Source organism: Nycticebus coucang, chromosome 4 (assembly GCF_027406575.1).
Source record: "Nycticebus coucang isolate mNycCou1 chromosome 4, mNycCou1.pri, whole genome shotgun sequence".
In the NCBI taxonomy this organism is placed as follows: domain Eukaryota; kingdom Metazoa; phylum Chordata; class Mammalia; order Primates; family Lorisidae; genus Nycticebus; species Nycticebus coucang.
In genome coordinates, this window is record NC_069783.1 from 62,021,491 (window position 1) to 62,043,502 (window position 22,012).

Consider the following 22,012-nt stretch of genomic DNA (forward strand, 5'->3'; position numbering starts at 1 on the left):
ATGTATTTTGTATCTACTTAATTCAATGTGTGGATTCTAGAATCTGATATCCTGTTTTCTTATTCTGACTTCTCAGCTTACAAACTAACTTGGACAAATTACCTCACTTCTCTATTTCTAAGATTCTCCCAGCTATATAATGGGCACAATAAAGTGCCTACATCAGGAATGTATTTTGCATATACTTACTCTAATTATTTTACCATTGCTGCCGTTGCTGCTTCTGCTACTATATAATGTTTATTACTATGCAAATTTATATAGAAAAAACTAAAAGAAGTAACGAACATGATTTCTGACCTTATATGAATGAATAAGTACTAAGTACAATAGGTAGTTTATGAAGGAAAAACATATCTGGAAAAGTTTCTACACAAGAAAAGGTATTTAAATTAGGATACCCAAATGGACTAATACGTCATTGGGAATGAAGAAAATGAAAACAGGTACATACTTATTTTAGTAATGAGCATCAAAGTTCACTAACTTATAGACTATTCTAGAAAATAAAAAAATCTCATTCCACAATTTAGTGTTTAGTCAGACACTAATAATTCCAATTTACAACAATTTTCACAGAGACAAAGCTGAAGTTTAGCTGTTTGTAGCTACGTATATCTTTTACCATGTAAATTAAATATGAAATTTTATAGTTGAAACTAAAGGGCTACAAATTTACTTACATATCAAAAGAGGGAAACACATGAAATTCTATCTTTCAATTTAAGTCAATTCAATAATAATTTGTTAAAACTTCCTTCTGACAACAATAATGGAGAATGAAGTATAGTTCTCTTTATAATCTCCATTGATTATTTCTAAGAGGCAGAAAAATGCTTTTAACTTGAAAAACCAATAGGTCCACTCCCTTTATCTTTACTAAGTTTGAAAGCCCTACACTAATCAGAAATTTTGGTGTTTTGGGAGAAGCAAAATGGGTTCTGTGGAGAGCTTCAAATGCCCAGAGTAAAGCTGCTAATCCTCCATTTGGACACCCAGGAAATTCTGAGAATAGAAAAGTAGAGGAGTCTATAACCTGGACTTGTCTTCCAGCTCAGCACCCAAGGATTCATATGTAGTTCCAATGGGTGTGGGAGGACTTCAAAAAATGTACAAGATATTTCTTAAAATGCTCTGATATGCAAACAACACTGTTCTAGTTTCCCATTAAAAAGCACAGAACAAAAGGAAGAGAAAGACATTCTCCTCCTATTTTATAGAGGATCTCTTTGTGACCCCATAAGGAACATATGGTATAAGGATAGAGAAGTGGTAGCAAGGGTGGGGTAGAGGTGATGCCAAGCAGAAAGTTAGCAGGACTGATAGTCCATTCAATTGATATATTCATGAGATTGGTTTTACCCACACAAAACAGGATCTGAATCCAGCAAAACTTGACATGGTGACCAAGAAGTGGTTTATATAACCTGGAGAAATGGCAGCAACAATCAGTTGATGGAGTACACCTAGCAAGCAGATGGTCAGTCAGATAAGAAAACAGTTAATGTCCATTAGTAAATGACTGGACTTATTTATAAACACTGTCTGTCACTCCTACAGACTCCTCAAAATATGAGTGATCAAGAAGGGGGCAAAAGATAGTCAAATGTGGATTATTCATATTTCTTTTTTCCTGAACTTCAAATATCTCCCAGGAAGACCACATAAAACAGAAGAGAATTAATAAAGTAAATAAAATAAATATGTAAAAATCTATATCAATAACTAAATGGGCAAGGGTGTAGGGACTAAATCAATAGCCTTTTTTAGTCCTTAAGATGTCTTGCCACTTTATTCACTATGCAGGTTTTTTGAAAGATGCAGATTTTTAAAAAAACCTTTAAACATCTTGAATCTTACTCAAATGTGTCACAGTTAAAAAGAATGCTGGTAATTTCCTGTTTTGAAAAATCTGCCTGGAGAAAGTAGTCAAGACTGAGCTTGTATTATTCAAATACTGTATTAGTGCATAAATAGTTGTTTTGAAGGAGAGAAGAAAAGAATTTCAGAAGAATGCTGAATTCTACATTTTGGGAAAAGGGTGTGGGCAGAGATTTAAAAGGTACTGAAGTAGTTGGGGCATCTGCCAAAATTAGCTGAGAAATGTTGCCCCACTTAATGCCCTTGTGCATTTCTCTGGGTGATAAAACCCAATGGATATTACACAGAACTAGAAAAAAACTAGTTGTACAGAGGGAAATGAATGAAAGAATGAATCAAAAACAAAGCAAACTGTCTTATTATTGAATATTGAATAGGAAAATGAATTGTCCAAATGAAAATAGTAGAATGAAAAAGCCATTCACCCATAATTTTCATTTATTTTTAAATATTTTTCTAATTTTTACAATTTTGTCTTTAATTGTATAAGGTAGTTGATGTCTCAGTATCAGACATCTCAGAAGACCATTCTGAATCTAAACTTTAAATTTCCATGAGAGAAAAAAAAAGGATGATTTTAAATTGAGCTTGACCTAAATTTAGAATGACTGTTCTCTTGTACAGGGGAAAAGCTATGATAGCCTACACTTTCAGGACAGAAAGATGTGAGAATCCTAGAAAATCCCCTTTTACTTTCTACTTAACATTTTCAAGAAAGTCTCAATGTGTTAAAGCCTTCCCTCCAGCATGGCTTACATTGAAGTAAATTAAGATTAATATTTATTTGCCTTAAGAATAACTACTCTCATATACATTAAATTTTGAGAAAGTAACATATGAAATATAGTTTCACTAATATACTGTTGATAATCTTCTTTTAAAATCTAAAAACTATATTTTAGTAGTACGGATTAATTGTCACTAAATAAATCTACAAAACACTTGTTTTCTGGGGAATAGAGACAAGTATGTAGTTTCCCAGTTTTTAAAGTCAACTTTCTTTTCTTTCTTTTTTTTTTTTTTTTTTGAGTAGAGTCTCACTCTGTTGTCCAGGCCAGAGTGCCAAGGCGTCAACCTTAACTCACAGCAACCTCAAACTTCTAGGTTCAAGTGATCCTCCTGCCTCAGCCTACTGAGTACCAAGGACCACAGTTACCTACCACCAACTCCTGATTAATTTTTCTGTTTTTAGTAGAGACAGGATCTCGCTTTTGCTTAGGCTGGTCTCCAACTCCTAAGCTCAAGTGATCTTCCTACCTAAGGCTCAGAGAATGCTAGGATTACAGGCTTCCGTCTCAGTGCCAAGCTTTAAAGTCAGCTATTTTCACTACCATGGGAAGTCACATGGCTCCACTGACCAGGCATGCCTCCATCATCATGTGCCCAGTAAATAGGTACAGTACATTGCATCTGTTCACAATGACTCCTTAACTACTCAACCCGCATACCTCTAAATTTCCTAGCCACTAACCTGGCTACTTGATCTGATACTTTTGCCTCACCCCGAAGTTTGTAACTCTGGCTCTTCTTCTTAAGAGTGTGATTCAGCTTCTTCAACCTAAGGACACATAAATGCCATTCCTGGCCATACCTGGTTCCTAGAAACCCCTTACTCAGATTGTTCCCTCCTAGGTTACCCTACTTTAAAGGGCAGGACTTGGATTGAAACATATAGAAACAGATTAGTTTAGAAGAACAAGTTTTGCTAATGTTAGCAAGCTGAATTTTAGACACAGTGGGAATTTAAGGTACAAGGGAATCATCTGGGTAGATATATCTAGCTGGTAGCGAGAAATACAGGAAAGGGATCAGTACTACATAAAAATTACTTTGGAATTTTCTAAAGGAGAACAAGTTTAAAGCCACTGAATAAGATTGCAGAAGACAAAAAAGTCAAAGACAGATTATTTTGGTAATTCTCCAACAAAGAGACAATAAAAAAGACAAAGATGATATAGTGACAAGAAAGCCTTGGAAAAGAAAATGGTATATGTGTATGTGTTTTAAGTAGTTATATAGTGATCAAACTTGTTGGTTTTGAATTTTAATATAGAGATGGCCTCAATATGGCTTAATGAGATATAATGTTTTATCAAGGACATAGAGATTAAGTCTGTTAAAGAAGATGTAGTTCTACTGTTCTGAATGCTGGGCTCTCAGCCAACAATGCCTTAATTCTAATCCTGCTATGACAAGCTTCTCCAAATCATTTAATTTGTCTGCCTCAATTTCCCCACCTGTAAAAAGAGGGATAATGATATTGACCTATATTTGTTGGGGTGTTATAAGGATTAATTAATGTTGTATAATGCTTTGAAGATGAAAAGCGCTGGGAATTATTAGTAGATATTGCATAACTAATTGCATATAATACTGAAAATTTTATCCCTTAATTTTATTCAAATAATTATCAAATAAACATTCTAGCTCTCTTAGTGACATACCATTTAATGTTATTTTTATTTTAAATATATCTAGATATTTCTTATAAGTGTTTTATCCTAGCATGTAAAGTTTGAGATCACTTGGAAATCTAGAACATTTTTCAACCTAAATATTGAGTATAAATATTCAGGATATATTTATTTGATAAAGAGCATTAAGACAAGTGTTTAATAAATGCCAAAAGGTAATATTTTAAATTAGATTTAACACAACACTAAGCAATTAAATGATAGAAGCAAAATGCAAAAGCTCAGGCATTATGTTAAAAATACTATCATGTCCTTATTTTAAACAAGCTTTAGAATCTAAAAATGTGCCCCCCAAATGAAACTTTTAAATCAATTAGACCCTCTCTCTAGTCTTTTGTTTCTTCTAGGGTTTTAAAATTATAATAGTAAAGCATATTTTTTATTTTAAAAATGCAAATAATGAAAGTATTTGATGTAAAAATGAATGTGTTCTTCTCCCACCTTCCCTCTCCACTATGGAGGGAGTCACTGCACAGCATAACATGTGGACCTTCCAGACATTCTTGACATACTTATGTTATGCCAACATCCACGCTGACTTATTTTATATTTTTGTAAAGATTCAGAGATTTTATCATATATACAACTTGCTTTTTTTCACTGAACAACACAGCATGGTTATTCTCTCTGTAGGCATATATAGATCTACCTCACTATTTCTTAATAGCAACCAAATGTTCCATTTGATTAATGACCATAACTGACTTAACCATCCTCTGAATAAACAACAATCTGTTTCTAATTTTTATCTTACAATTAACATTACCACGAAAAGACACATGTACACTTTGTTTTGATAGGTGCCATCAAATCAGCCTTCAAAATTATTAAATTTACATTTCCACTCACAACATGACTACCCATTACCTTACATCCTCAACAACCTGAAGCATCATATATAAGTGCTAAATTGTTGCCAATATGGTAGATGAAAAATAGATTCTTGTAATTTTAAGCTTTGTTTTTTTCATTCATTAACAAGATCAGACATCTTTCCATAACTGGATAGCTCCATGTAAAAGACTGAAACAAGATCCACACCTCTCACCACCCACAAAAATTAACTCACAATGAATAAAAGACTTAAACCTAAGGCAGGAAACTCTAACAATCCTACAAGAAAATGCTGGGAAAACTCTTATAGATAATGCTCTAGACAAAGAATTCATGAAGAAGACCCCAAAAGCAATAATAGCAACAACAAAAATAAGTAAATGGGACCTGATCAAATTCTGCACAGCTAAGGACACAATCAAAAGAGCAAATAGACAAACTACAGAATGGTATTCACATACCATATCAAAAGGCTGATAACCAGAATCTATAAGGAACTCAAGCAAATCAGCAAGAAATAACCAAACAATCCCATTAAAAAGTGGGCAAAAGACATGCACTGATACTTTTCAAATGAAGATAAACTAATGACCAACAAACTCATGAAAAAAATATTCAACCATGCTAATCGTTAGGGAAATTCAAATCAAAACCACAATGAGATATCACCTAACTACAACGAGAGTCCCAAAACAATGGATGCTGGTGTGGATGTGGAGAGAAAGGAACTCTTGTACACTGTAGGTAGGACTACAAAATAGAGCAACTTCTATGAAAAATTGCATGGCAATACCTCAAAGAACTTAAGAGACCTACTTACTATTTGATCCAGCAATCCTACTGCTGGATATACACCTAAAGGTAAAAAAGTAACTTATAAAATGGACACCTGCACTTGAATGTGTATAGTAGCACAATTCACAATCACAAAAATGTGAAAATAACCCAAGTGCCCACCAATATATGAATGGGTCAATAAAATGTGTTATATGCATACTATGGAGTATTACTCAGCCATAAGAAAAAATGGTGAGCAAGTATCTTTTCGAACAACCTGGAGGGAACTGGGCCATTCATGTATTTTTTTTTTTTTTTTTTGGACCATTCATGTAAGAGAAACATCACAAGAATTGAAAAAAAAACACAAGTACTCAATACCAAACTGGAACTAATTGATCAACATTTAAGTGCACATGTGAAAGTAAGTCTCACTGAAAATCAAGCTGGGGGAAGGTGGAGAGGGATTGGTAAATTCACACCTATTGGGTACAGAAGACACTATCTGTATGAAGGGCACATTTAAATGCATAACTTTGATTCAGTCTGTACAAAAACAAAGTATGTAAGCAAAACATGTGTACCCCCTAACATTCTGAAATAAAAAGTGATTAAACCATCTTTTGATTTATTTTTAAACAATTTTGTTTCCTCTATAAATTACCTGTTCCTATCTTTTGTTCTTCTTTCCATTAAATTCTTTATCCCTTTATGTATTAATGATATTAATCTTTTATTATATATATTGGACATATTTAGTCATTTTTAAGAATTTCATCAACCATATTATATATAAAGAAAATCAGAGAATGCAGAATGCACTTCTCTTTTTTTTTTTTTTTACAAAACTGGGCATAACATAACAGAAAGCTCTTTGAACTCAATTTGGTTAGTGTTGTGCAAAATGCCAAAGAGATTTAGGCCCAGGGCCAATGGGTGGTTCTTCATAACTGCTAACAATTGGTCAGATGATTTTCTGTATAAAGCAAAAGGTGACAGATTTCTATTTTCCAAGAGAACCTATGAATCATTCTTTCTAAAAGAGGTTAGAAAAAATTCTATGCCTAGAAAAAAAGGCAGGAATCCCTTCACTTAACTGAAATTGTAGCAAAAATCATTATAAATCTCCCATTATACTTAAATTTTGAAAATATTTCTCTAGGGCATTGAGCTGCAAACAGTTTAATTCACTTAGTTAAGTAGATCTTGTCGATTTAACATTTTTCTGTATTGTAAGCAGTTTTGACATTTAGACAATTTATCAATGGCTTCTTCATTATGGCCTGCTTCATCATCTTCTTTCTATTCATTACATGCATCAAATTAAATTTCACTAATATTTAAAGATCAGTGCTGACCTTTGCATAGACATTTTCTAGGTTTTTGTTAATACAAACATCTTGTTTGCTGATGCTCATTTTAAATATTTTGCTTCACACAATCTTCCATTATTCCAAAGAGACTTGTGTCTAGTTTTAGTGCATTTTGCCATAACCTCATAAAATAATTGCAATAGCTTACATAGGCATTTTTTAAGGGGGGGGTATACTAGCAGAATCAAATAATAATAACAACAATAATAATCTTCTCTCACTAGCATCCCCAACACAGGTACCTAAATTCTGATGCTCAAAAAAACATACTTAATTCATTTTAGGATGTACTTCAATCACAATAAGAAGAAAAATAAGAATCTTAGCAATGTGATAATGATAATTAATTCTGGATTATAACTCTAAATATAAATTATGCTATACTTGAGTAGACAAACAATGCGACTTTGTGGAGAAAATAAATTGAATTTCAATAACAATTCCCAAATTGCTAAGATAAAGACAAGAGAACACTGACATGCTCTTATCTAAACCAACGCTTAAATATCAAAATAATTTGTCAATTTAGAGCTACTGTTTTAAAAAAACATATAAATCAAAGACTGTTGTAAAGTGTGCAAGAATGAAAAAGAAAGACAGAAATCCTTTCTCTACAAATAGGAAAGATGAAAATTTTGAAGTGGCCTGCAGCTATACCACCTCAACCTTGTCAGATTTCACTTGTCAACACTTTGATGACAGATTGCTACCCCCTCCTCTAAAAAACAAACTCTAGTAACTGTTGAAAGAAATGGCTTCTTATGAAAAGTAAAATATCCCATGCAACTTGATAGTTGTATACTTTAAAATCTTTCTTTTCCAAAAGAAACTTGAAAAACATTTTCTGTGCCTTCTAACAAAACTTAGAACCTAAAAAACCCTCCTAACATAGGGAAGTGAAAGGCGGATAACATAATTAAACACCTATTAAATGTACTTTATATCCATTATTCCATTTAGTCCTCACAGGAACAATTAAATTATGTACTAAACTATGTACAACACCTTGCGCTATATGTATTCTGTGTGTGTATATGCATAAAAGCATTCTTCTGAGTAGAGAATAACAGTTTCTCCAGAGAGTCCACATTCCTCATCTCCCACCAAATCAACTCTGACTGATCCTAAACCCCTTAATTTACAAAACTGAAGGTGTAGGGAGGTGAAGAAATTTGCACAAGTTCCATCAGCTTGTTAGAGGACAATTAAGACTAGAATTCCTTTCCACAGAACGGTGCGTGCTCCTTCTGCTCTACCTCCCTCTACCTAAATGCTGTGCTAGGTAGAGCCTTTTGACACCTGAGATAAATATCAATTTAGACTTGTATAATCCATGGCAAAAGGTATCAATGGGAACTATTTTCTGGACAACTTTTAATTTAATTTATTTTGCTTAGAAAGCTCATTGAAGAAAGTTAATTGATGATTATTTAGGCCTATTTTTAATTAGGTATATCAATAGTTTGCACGTTAACTATCTGATTAAAAATGGTATTTCTTAGGCACTAAAAAATTTTACCACTATTTGCTTAACAAACTTCACAGATGATATAAAAATGACTTCCAATATGAATTATTAATGTTTTATGGCTCACTGGCAAATAAACCAAAATCTTTAAGTTACTCTGTTATAGGAGAGAGGTTTTATTTCTATTTTGACTACATTTAGTAGTGACTTACATTAAGTTCTTAGCCCTTCCATCTGTGACATGTTCTTAATGAAATGTAAACAAGCCCTAAATGCTCACAGTTTATAAGAATTCTACAGTAAATCCTTGAATATTTTGATCAGATCTTCTTTCATATTCTTTCTTCCCTGACTGGTTTGCACCTTTCTTAATGGTTTGTCACAATGTTCTTACTTACATAAAACTTCTAGCACCTGTTTCAATGGTTGAATGGAGAGTCAAAATAGATTATTTAAGAAAGAATAGAAGGTCTCTGAATAACCACCAAAGTTCTTTAAGAAGGGATTGGTTTCACCTTAATATATTCAACACAAGCATATATCATTATGGCTTAAAATGTTAATAACTCCCTAACATAGTAAGAAATTATTACCTGATACTTAAAAATCAGTAGGATAAAATAAGGAAGATTCTAGATTATGATTACTTTTTGCCCAAATCTTCAAAGCATGAATTCATAAAAAATGTTTCCTATGCTTTTAAAATTGCATTCTATATTAACTTATTGAGGAATAAATGAGAAAAAATTTGCAAATTTGTGGCAAATAATAATTGTCCTATATATGTTAGTTTCCCTTTTGAAAATATTTAATATCCATAAAATATTGAGTTTGATTTCAAAAATACCTAAAGAAAAAATTCTCTATTTTAGAGTTTCACTGGATATCACTTAATCTTCTGATAATTTTTAGTTTGGTTCAACATACATTGATAAATGTCATTGAGCAAGACACTGTTCTACAAATTCAGGATGCAAAGAAACCCCTCTCCCACCAAGAACTCATTCTTGAGGAGATCCTAACTGGGTGGGGGGGAGATTGAGAGGAGAAAAACAATGAATACAATTACATTAGAGTATGACAAATAAAACAGAACCATGTCCAGGAAGAAAGTACAAAGAACAGAGTTATTATTTCTAGCATCTAACACAATTTTAATCACAGTAAAAATAGAAATCATATACACATTTTCAGAAGTTAAAACTTCTTCAAGGAAAAGAACACCAAGTATATGACCCACATGAATTTACTGCTATTCATACTTGATGGTTTCTGAAATTGTATTTTACAATCCATGTGTACATTTAATACAGCGTTGCTTTTTTTCTCATTAAAACTTGCCACTAAATCAATAATACCTTATAATCAATGGTTAAATTATAGTCAAGGAAACATGGTAAATGTCACTCTGGTAGCAAAACCAGCTCCAAGTGACTTGTCAACATGTACAATGTGGTACATGGAGAATCATCCCAATGAAGAGGGGAAGTGAGCACATGTAGTTGCTTTCATTGTCTTTCAAACTCTTATTGAAATAATAACAAAGGAGAGGGAGACAAGATGGCGGACTGAAGCCAGCTTTCAACAAAGGCTCCCGTCCAGAAGGAGAGTTAAGGGACAGGAATTTAGTAAGTATCCTGGTGGACTTGAGCCTCACCAAGAGAGAAGGCTGAAGAACGCACATCAACACCGCTGAGGCAAGTTGTGATCACAAGGACGCAAACAAAAGGTACAAAATCCACCACCAAGCGGACGGGAGTCCCCCTCCCCCATGAGACCGGCTCTGGAGCCCCACAATTTAACAAGCGGGCAGAAATTAAAGGCCCTCCCACTACACTCCACGGGAAAGACCTTCTAAAAACTGGACCTACCTCCCCTACTGGGGTGCCGTGGCGTTCTCCTGCCGGACATAGGGCTGAATAAAACTTTGGGAATCCTTAGCCGGCAACCCTGAATCCCCGGCGCTCCCCTCCCGCCCACTGAGGTCTGGAGGCCTGTCCCCCAGGACTTCGGATCCTTGGGTGATTTCTCAAGGGGAGTGGACAGTCCCCGAGTTGCGACTGGTAGCATTGACTCTGAGGCCCGCGAGTGAGGAGAGGGCACCGGGCTGAGGGGGAGTCACGCCTCGCGGCACTTCCCTGCGGTGCAGTGCACCAACTCTCCCCGGGCATACGGGGCCCAAGACTGAATAAGACTCTGGCCTCCCCGCTGAGAGCTGAGAACCCCTACTCTCACTCGGGGTCTGAGGGCCAATCCCCCAGGAGTTCGGCTCCTTGGGTGATTTCTCGAGGGGAGTGCACAGTGCCTGAGCTGCGTCAGGTCAGCGCTGACTCTGGGATACGTGAGCGAGGAGAGGGCACTCCGCTGAGGGGAAATCAAGCCTTGGCGGCACTTCCCTGCGGTGCAGTGCAGGAGCCCTCCCCGGGCACAAGACTGAATAAGACTCTGGCCTCCCCGCTGAGAGCTGAGAGCCCCTACTCTCACTCAGGGTCTGAGGGCCTATCCCTCCGGAGTTCGGCTCCTTGGGTGATTTCTCGAGGGGAGTGCACAGTGCCTGAGCTGCATCAGGTCAGCGCTGACTCTGGGACACGTGAGCAAGGAGAGGGCACTCCGCTGAGGGGAAATCAAGCCTTGGCGGCACTTCCCTGCGGTGCAGTGCAGGAGCCCTCCCCGGACCGTAGTATTGCGTGAAACTGAATGAAACTCTAGCTTCCCCCCGCCCCACTCCCAATCCGGGTCTGGGGGCCCATCCCCCAAGAGTTCTGATTCTTGGGGGATCTCTTAAGGGGTGTGGACCCAGCACAAACTGCAGCCGCTCAGTGCTGACTCTGGTGCGCGGGACAGAGGAGAAAAGGGTCGCCTGAGTGCCCACACCAGAGCAGCAGTTCCCTGGAGGTAGATCAACAGCCGTTTTTTCTTTAACGGCAGAACGCTCACTTCTGGATATTCTGAGGCCACACCCCCTGTCTCCCTGGGCAACCAGAGGAGGCCACCGGTGTCACGGCTCACAAACCCAGAAGCCTCCAGGGCGGGGCCGACCCAGAGAGGTGTTCAGACGCAATTCTCCAGCAGCAAAGACGTTTGAACTCAAAACAGCCCGTCTCCTGTAGGCGATGACAGGAACAGAGACAGAACCTCACAAAGTTGTCTGTTCTGTTCTGTTCTGTTAGCAGCATCCATCAGGGACGGGGCTAAGCCTGAGTGAACACCTCCTTCCCATCACCTGCATCAAACACTCAAAGATGTCAGGCCCCATCTCCTCCTGCTAGATAGCGGCAGTCTGCGGGGGCCTGGCAGACTTCCTCGCGATTCAGGCAGGTGCAAACCCCTGGAGTGTCTGTTCACTGCAGGCAACTGGGTTAGCCATCTGCAGAGATACCAGTGACTGGGTCCGACGGAGGGGCAAAGTGGGGAAGGAGACGTCAACCTTCCCAGACTGCTCTGTTTGCGGGGTGGCTCCTCCTGACTCCACGCTGCACTGGGGTGAGCTGTCTCAGAGGAGTCACCAGGCCCCTGTGATCCAGTTCCTAGAGACCTCTTGAACCCTTCCACCTGAGACAAGTGCCGATTGAGACAGTTGATTCGGACCTTTTGAACTGGGCTAATAGACTGAGGACTTTTCAGGTGGTGCCCTGGGTGTGCGATTGTAGGAAGGTTTGATTCTCCTTTTCCAACTGGGGCCAGAGGTGGGCAGGCGGGGTGACTTAATTGCTGATTTTTTCACACAGCTGAGACTTCAAGCCAGAGTAGAAGTTGCAATAGGATCGAACAGAAACCAGCTGAAAACAAGACAGAACCACTTTGCTCCACCACACCAGACAGGGCCCCAGTTTCTCAGGCCACAACACTGTACGGGCCCTCGATAAAACCCCAGGGGAAAAACCAAAGGGAGTAAACCATGGGGCGGAATCAGCGGAAAAACTCTGGTAACATGAATAACCAGAATAGATCAACCCCCCCAAGAAAAGATACGGCAGATGTGATTGAAGATCCCATTCATAAACAACTGGCTGAGATGTCAGAAGTCGAATTCAGAATTTGGTTTGCAGACAAGATTAATAAAATGGAATTAGGAATTCGAGGAGAAATTCAAAAGTTGTCTCAAGAATTTAACGAATTTAAAGACAAAACCACCAAAGACTTAGACACACTGAAACAAGAACTTACAGCCCTCAAAGATATGAAAAATACAGTAGAATCCCTCAGTAACAGAATGGAGCAAGCAGAAGAAAGGATTTCTGACATTGAAGATAAAGTCTTCGAACGCTCCCAATCTCTCAAAGAGGAAGAGAAATGGAGAGCAAAAACGGATCACTCACTCAGAGAGCTCTCAGATAATTCGAAAAAACATAACATAAGGGTTATAGGAATTTCGGAGGCTGATGATGTGGCAGCCAAGGGCACAGAGGCCCTTCTACATGAAATTATGAAAGAAAATTTTCCAGACATGCCTAGAGAATCTGAAATTCAGATAGCAGACAGCTTCAGAACCCCAGCACGATTCAACCCCAAAAAGCCATCTCCCAGACATATCATAATTAGCTTCACTAAAGTTAACATGAAAGAGAAGATTCTCAAAGCAGCCCGGCGAAAGAAAACTATAACGTACAAAGGTAAGAATATTAGAATAACTGCAGATCTCTCTGCTGAAACTTTTCAAGCAAGAAGAGGCTGGTCATCAACTTTTAATCTCCTAAAGCAAAAAAACTTTCAACCCAGGATCTTGTATCCAGCTAAACTGAGTTTCATCTATGATGGAGAAATTAAATACTTCAATGACATTCATATGTTGAAAAAATTTGCCATAAGTAAACCAGCTCTTCAGGATGTTCTCAGACCTATCCTCCACAATGACCAACCCAATCCTATACCACAAAAGTAAACTCACTCAGAAACTTCGGATCAAACTCCAACTTCCACATTGGCGAAAGGATTAAAAATGTCCACTGGACCTTTGAAAAACTCGATACCCAAAATTCCACCAGACTTATCCTTACTCTCCATCAATGTTAATGGCTTAAACTGTCCTCTAAAGAGGCATAGGTTAGCTGACTGGATACAAAAACTTAAGCCAGATATTTGTTGCATACAAGAGTCACATCTCAACTTAAAAGACAAATACAGACTCAGGGTGAAAGGATGGTCATCCATATTTCAGGCAAATGGTAATCAGAAAAAAGCAGGTGTTGCAATTTTATTTGCAGATACAGTAGGCTTTAAACCATCAAAAGTAAGGAAGGACAAGAATGGTCACTTCATATTTGTTAAGGGTAATACTCAATATGACGAGATCTCAATTATTAATATCTATGCACCCAACCAGAATGCACCTCAATTTATAAGAGAAACTCTAACAGACATGAGTAACTTGATTTCCTCCAGCTCCATAATCGTTGGAGATTTCAACACTCCCTTGGCAGTGTTGGATCGATCCTCCAGAAAGAAGCTGAGCAAAGAAATCTTAGATTTACACCTAACCATCCAGTATTTAGATTTAGCAGACATCTACAGAACATTTCATCCCAACAAAACTGAATACACATACTTCTCATCAGCCCACGGAACTTACTCCAAAATTGATCACATTTTAGGTCACAAGTCTAACCTCAGTAAATTTAAAGGAATAGAAATTATTCCATGCATCTTCTCGGACCATCATGGAATAAAACTTGAATTGAGTAACAACAGGAATCTGCATACCCATACAAAAACATGGAAGTTAAATAACCTTATGCTGAATGATAGCTGGGTCAGAGATGAGATTAAGAAAGAAATCACCAATTTTTTGGAACAAAATGACAATGAAGACACAAGCTATCAGAACCTCTGGGACACTGCAAAGGCAGTTCTAAGAGGGAAATTTATAGCACTGCAAGCCTTCCTCAAGAGAACGGAAAGAGAGGAAGTTAACAACTTAATGGGACATCTCACGCAACTGGAAAAGGAAGAACATTCCAACCCCAAACCCAGTAGAAGAAAAGAAATAACCAAAATGAGAGCAGAATTAAATGAAATTGAAAACAAAAGAATAATACAACAGATCAATAAATCAAAAAGCTGGTTTTTTGAAAAGGTCAATAAAATAGATAAACCTCTGGCCAACCTAATCAGGAAAAAAAGAGTAAAATCTCTAATATCATCAATCAGAAACAACAAAGACAAAATAACCACAGACTCATCAGAAATCCAAAAAATCCTTAATGAATATTACAAGAAACTTTATTCTCAGAAATATGAAAATCTGAAGGAAATAGACCGATACTTGGAAGCACGCCACCTTCCAAGACTTAACCAGAATCAAGTGGAAATGTTGAACAGACCCATAACAAGTTCAGAAATAGCATCAACTATACAAAACCTCCCTAAAAAGAAAAGCCCGGGACCAGATGGTTTCACGTCAGAATTCTACCAAACCTTTAAAGAGGAATTAGTACCTATATTACTCAACCTGTTCCAAAATGTAGAAAAAGAAGGAAGACTACCCAACACGTTCTATGAAGCAAATATCACCCTGATCCCCAAACCAGGAAAAGACCCAACAAGAAAAGAAAATTATAGACCAATATCACTAATGAATATAGATGCAAAAATATTCAACAAGATCCTAACAAACAGAATCCAGCAACACATCAAACAAATTATACATCATGACCAAGTTGGTTTTATCCCAGGGTCTCAAGGCTGGTTCAATATACGTAAATCTATAAATGTAATTCAGCACATAAACAAATTAAAAAACAAAGACCATATGATTCTCTCAATTGATGCAGAAAAAGCTTTTGATAATATCCAGCATCCCTTCATGATCAGAACACTCAAGAAAATTGGTCTAGAAGGGACTTTTCTTAAACTGATAGAGGCTATCTACAGCAAACCCACAGCCAATATCATATTGAATGGAGTTAAATTGGAATCATTTCCACTCAGATCAGGAACCAGACAAGGCTGCCCATTGTCTCCATTGCTTTTCAACATTGTAATGGAAGTTTTAGCCACCGCAATTAGGGAAGAAAAGGCGATCAAGGGTATCCATATAGGGTCAGAAGAGATCAAACTCTCGCTCTTCGCAGATGATATGATTGTGTATCTGGAAAACACTAGGGACTCTACTACAAAACTCCTAGAAGTGATCAAGGAATACAGCAGCGTCTCAGGTTACAAAATCAACATTCATAAATCGGTAGCCTTTATATACACCAACAACAGTCAAATTGAAAAAGCAGTTAAGGACTCTATCCCATTCACAGTAGTGCCAAAGAAGATGAAATATTTGGGAATTTACCTAACAAAAGACGTGAAAGATCTCTATAAAGAGAACTATGAAACTCTAAGAAAAGAAATAGCTGAAAATGTTAACAAATGGAAAAACATACCATGCTCATGGCTAGGAAGAATCAACATTATCAAAATGTCCATACTACCCAAAGCAATATATACTTTCAACGCACTCCCTATTAAAGCTCCACTGTCATATTTTAAAGATCTTGAAAAAACATTACTTCGTTTTATATGGAATCAGAAAAAACCTCGAATAGCCAAGACATTACTCAGAAATAAAAACAAAACAGGAGGAATCACACTACCAGACCTCAGACTTTACTACAAATCGATAGTGATCAAAACAGCATGGTATTGGCACAAAAACAGAGAAGTAGATATCTGGAATAGAATAGAGAACCAAGAGATGAATCCAGCTACTTACCGCTATTTGATTTTTGACAAGCCAATTAAAAACATTCAGTGGGGAAAAGATTCCCTATTTAACAAATGGTGCTGGGTGAACTGGCTGGCAACCTGCAGAAGACTGAAATTAGACCCACACCTTTCACCATTAACTAAGATAGACTCTCATTGGATTAAAGATTTAAACTTAAGACATGAAACTATAAAAATACTAGAGGAGAATGCAGGGAAAACCCTTGAAGAAATTGGTCTGGGTGAGTATTTCATGAGGAGAACCCCCCGGGCAATTGAAGCAGCTTCAAAAATACACTACTGGGACTTGATCAAACTAAAAAGCTTCTGCACAGCTAAGAACACAGTAAGCAGAGCAAGCAGACAGCCCTCAGAATGGGAGAAAATATTTGCAGGGTATAACTCTGACAAAGGTTTAATAACCAGAATCCACAGAGAACTCAAACGCATCAGCAAGAAAAAAACAAGGGATCCCATCGCAGGCTGGGCAAGGGATTTGAAGAGAAACTTCTCTGAAGAAGACAGGCGCACGGCCTTCAGACATATGAAAAAATGCTCATCATCTTTAATCATCAGAGAAATGCAAATCAAAACTACTTTGAGATATCATCTAACTCCAATGAGACTAGCCTATATCACAAAATCTCAAGACCAGAGATGTTGGCGTGGATGCAGAGAAAAGGGAACACTTCTGCACTGCTGGTGGGAATGCAAATTAATACATTCCTTTTGGAGGGATATATGGAGAACACTCAGAGATCTAAAAATAGATCTGCCATTCAATCCTGTAATTCCTCTGCTGGGCATATACCCAGAAGACCAAAAATCACAACATAACAAAGATATTTGTACCAGAATGTTTATTGCAGCCCAATTCATAATTGCTAAGTCATGGAAAAAGCCGAAGTGCCCATCGATCCACGAATGGATTAATAAATTGTGGTATATGTATACCATGGAATACTATGCAGCCTTAAAGAAAGATGGAGACTTTACCTCTTTCATGTTTACATGGATGGAGCTGGAACATATTCTTCTTAGTAAAGTATCCCAAGAATGGAAGAAAAAATATCCAATGTACACAGCCCTACTATGAAACTAATTTGGGACTCTCACATGAAAGCTATAACCCAACTACAACTTAACAATAGGGGGAAGTGGGAAAGGGGGGGGTGGGTAGAGGGAGGGGAATCGGTGGGATCACACCTGTGGTGCATATTACAGGGGTATTTGCGAAACTTGGTAAATGTAGAATATAAATGTTTTGGCACAGTAACTGAGATAACGCCGGAAAGGCTATGTTAACCACTGGGATAAAAATGTGTCAAATGGTTTATGAAGTGAGTGTATGATGCCCCATAATCATATCATTGTATACACTTATGATTTAATAAAAAAATTAAAAAAAAAAAAAAAAAAAGAAATAATAACAAAGTATGGGAGGCCAAGGTGGGTGGATTGGTTGATCTCAGGAGATGAAGACCAGCCTGAACAATATCAAGACCCTGTCCTACTAAAAACAGAAAAACTAACTGGCATTGAGGCAGGTGCCCAGCTACTCGGAAGGCTGAGGCAAGAGGATTGCTCAAGCCCAAGAGTTTGAGGTTGTTGTGAGCTATGATGACACCATGGCACTCTACTCAGGTGACAAAGTGAGACTCTGGGCAAAAAAAAGAAAAAAATTTTATTTAATTAAAAAAAAATTTTATTTAAATAAGGCAATGAAAACACGAAGTTCACGTGGCAAAGAAATTAGAGGCAAGATAACAATAACATAAACGTCATCAAATTTTTGGAGAAAAAAAGCTCAAAAAGCACATGCATTAGAACTCTACAAAAGCTCAGAAACTGGAAGCATCAAATATTATTGGAAGCACCAACTACTTCTGAAAGAATAGCTATGATTAGAACTGGAACAAGAGAACTGTTTGATACCTAGACTTCCAGGTGTTTTTCTCTGCCAACATAAGCTAGCCTGTGAACTCTCCTAACCACAGAGGACTGAAAAGGAACTCTTTCCAGAGGCTGTATCAGAACAACATCTTAAGAAACAAAACATTACTATGAGTGAGAGAACTATACTGAAAAGAGGAAGAAAGGGAACACTTGGAAATAAAAATATAACAGCTAAAACAAAAACTTCAAAATAAAACTTGGAGCTTGGCATGAGGGCTCATGCCTGTAATCTTAGTACTTTGGGAGGCTGAAGTGGGTGTTTGAGACCTGCCTGAGCAAAAGCGAGACCCTGGGGGTTTTGGTGGGGACCTTTAGTCACAGCTACTGGGAAGGGTGAGGCAAGAGAATGACTTGAACCCAAGAATTTGAGTTTGCTGTGACCTATGATGCCACAGCACTCTACCCAGGGTGACAGAGTGAGACTCTATCATAAATAGATAGATTAAAAAAAAAAAAAAAAAACTTGGAAGATACTGTTGATGAAGTATCCCAGAAAGAAAACACACACACACACACACACGCGCGCGCACAGGCGGTGGATGGTGAGGGAGAACTAATCCTTAAGACAACTGACCAAGAAAGATAACAGAGATGGTGGAAGAGAAGAAATTATCAAAGAAATAAATACTACAAGAAAATTTCCCAGAACTTAAGTACATGAGTTTCCAGGTTGAAGGAAATCACTAAGTACCCAAAATAAATTACACAAGACTCAACCCCTAGGCATATGAAATCTCAGAACAGTAGAGATAAACAAAATACCTCCAGTTTCCAGAGAAGAAGTAAAACCAGGTCACATAAAAAGAATCAAAGAATAAGATTTTTCAGTAGCAACATTGGAAGTTAGAAGACAAGGGAATTATGCTTTCAATTTCTCAAGCAAATTCATTTCCTACCTAAAATTCTATATCTATATCCAAACTATCATTTGAGTGTGAGGTTAGAAGACAATATTCACAGAAGCAAGGTCTCAAAAATTGACAGTCATGCATTTTTTTCATAAAGTTACTAGAAAATGTGTCCCAGGATGGAATAATCCAAGAAAGAGGATGATATGGGATCTAGGAAACAAGAGATCTAACATAAGAACAAAGAAAAAAGAATTTCCAGAATAATGATGAAAGGAAATCCTACAAGGCTATCTGTGTCTCGTGAGGAGGATAGTAATTCAAGATTTAAGGAGAACAAAGAACTCCAATAAGGATATCTCCAAGAAAAAATAAAGTTGACAGAGTAATAGAGGCCTGAGGCTTTTGAACTTAAAGAAGACTAACACCACTTCTGAGAATGAAGAAATAATAAAAAGTAAACAAGTAAAAAAAAGCTAAATACAATTAACCGTAGAGAAAACAAAAAGTTGCACAAAAAGAAAAATGTAATCACAGTATGCTACATGATTGTGTAAGCTTTGTTTTGAATATTTACATAGAAAAACGTAAATATGCAATATTGATTTCCCAAAAGCTGTAAGTTAGAGGAGAAAAAGAAAGGATGTGGATGAGAGGATAAGCGCTGAGGTAGGGGTTGTTGGGGCTCAGATCAAGATACACCAATACATGAAACTTTGGTATGGTGAATACTTTAAACCAAGGGAAATCAGAAGACCTCAAAAGCAAGGTCTCTCTGACCTTCTATTATTCTCCTCTCACCCCTCTTTTTCCCTCAAAGTGTGTCATACAAACCAGGACTTGTCTTCCTCCAGGTGGGTCAAAGACACCAGAAGTCCTCTCCCTCAAAACAAGCCATAAAACCGGGAAAGTTTACCATCTCTTACCCTTTCAAAACTCTCCTTCCCAGAGGTGCCCCACTCTATACCCAGAGGAAAGAAATGCTACACAGGTCTTCCTAGGTTTCCCCCCCAACAGTCTCACAGTATTACAATTAAATCATATCCTTTTGTCCAATTACATTTCTACATAGCTGTCCGTTTTATATCAAACCTAAGAATTAAAATAGTTTTCCCAGGATTTTTGGGTCTTCATTTCTGAAGTCTCCTTCAACACATAAAACTTTGATTAAACAAATTTGTTATGCTTTTTTCTTCTTAACCTGTCTTCTGTTAAAGAATTGTCAGCCATAACCCTTATGATGAGCAAGGAAAAGTATAACCACAGTTGAGGACTCTATTCCGTTCACAGTAGTGCCAAAGAAGATGAAATATTTGGGATTTTATCTAACAAAGGACGTGAAAGATCTCTATAAAGAGAATTATGAAACTCTAAGAAGAGAAATAGCTGAAGATGTTAACAAACAGAAAAACATACCATGCTCATGGCTGGGAAGAATCAACATTGTTAAAATGTCCATACTACCCAAAGCAATATACAATTTTAATGCAATCCCTATTAAACCTCCACTGTCATACTTTAAAGATCTCGAAAAAATAATACTTTGTTTTATATGGAATCAGAAAAAACTTCAAATAGCCAAGACATTACTCAGAAATAAAAACAAAGCAGGAGGAATCACGCTACCAGACCACAGACTATACTATGAATCGATAGTGATCAAAACAGCATGGTACTGACACAAAAACAGAGAGGTAGATGTATGCAATGGAACAGAGAACCAAGAGATGAAGCCAGCTACTTACTGTTATTTGATCTTTGACAAGCCAATTAAAAACATTCAGTGGGGAAAAGATTCCCTATTTAACAAATGGTGCTGGGTGAACTGGCTGGCAACCTGTAGAAGACTGAAACTGGACCCACACCTTTCACCAGTAACTAAGATAGACGCTCACTGCATTAAAGATTTAAACTTAAGATATGAAACTATAAAAATACTAGAAGAAAGTGCAGGGAAAACCCTTGAAGAAATCTGCCTGGGTGAATATTTTATGAGGAGGACGCCCTGGGCAATTGAAGCAGCTTCAAAAATACACTACTGGGACCTGATCAAAATAAAAAGCTTCCGCACAGCCAAGAACGCAATAAGTAAAGCAAGCAGATAGCCCTCAGAATGGGAGAAGATATTTGCAGGTTATTTCTCTGACAAAGGTTTAATAACCAGAATCCACAGAGAACTCAAACGTGTTAGCAAGAAAAGAACAAGTGATCCCATCACAGGCTGGGGAAGGGACTTGAAGAGAAACTTCTTTGAAGAAGACAGGTGCATGGCCTACAGGCATATGAAAAAACGCTCATCATCCTTAACGCTCATCAGAGAAATGCAAATCAAAACTACTTTGAGATATCATCTAACTCCACTAAGATTAGCCCATATCACAAAATCCCAAGACCAGAGATGTTGGCGTGGATATGGACAAAAGGGAACACTTCTACACTGCTGGTGGGAATGCAAATTAATACATTCCTTTTGGAAAGATGTTTGGAGAACACTTAGAGATCTAAAAATACATCTTAGCCGGGCATTGTGGCGGGCGCCTGTAGTCCCAGCTGCTCGGGAGGCTGAGGCAAGAGAATCGCGTAAGCCCAAGAGTTAGAGGTTGCTGTGAGCCGTGTGACACCACGGTACTCTACCCGAGGGCGGTACAGTGAGACTCTGTCTCTACAAAAAAAAATAAATAAATAAAAATACATCTGCCACTCGAT

At 37.5% G+C, this 22,012-nt stretch overlaps 1 protein-coding gene across 4 annotated transcripts in view; it reads right to left on the reverse strand.

Moving 5' to 3' along the window:
• Positions 1–22,012, reverse strand: part of WDPCP (WD repeat containing planar cell polarity effector) — a 495,763-nt gene that overhangs the window by 390,887 nt on the left and 82,864 nt on the right. The gene's annotated exons all lie outside the window — the stretch shown is intronic.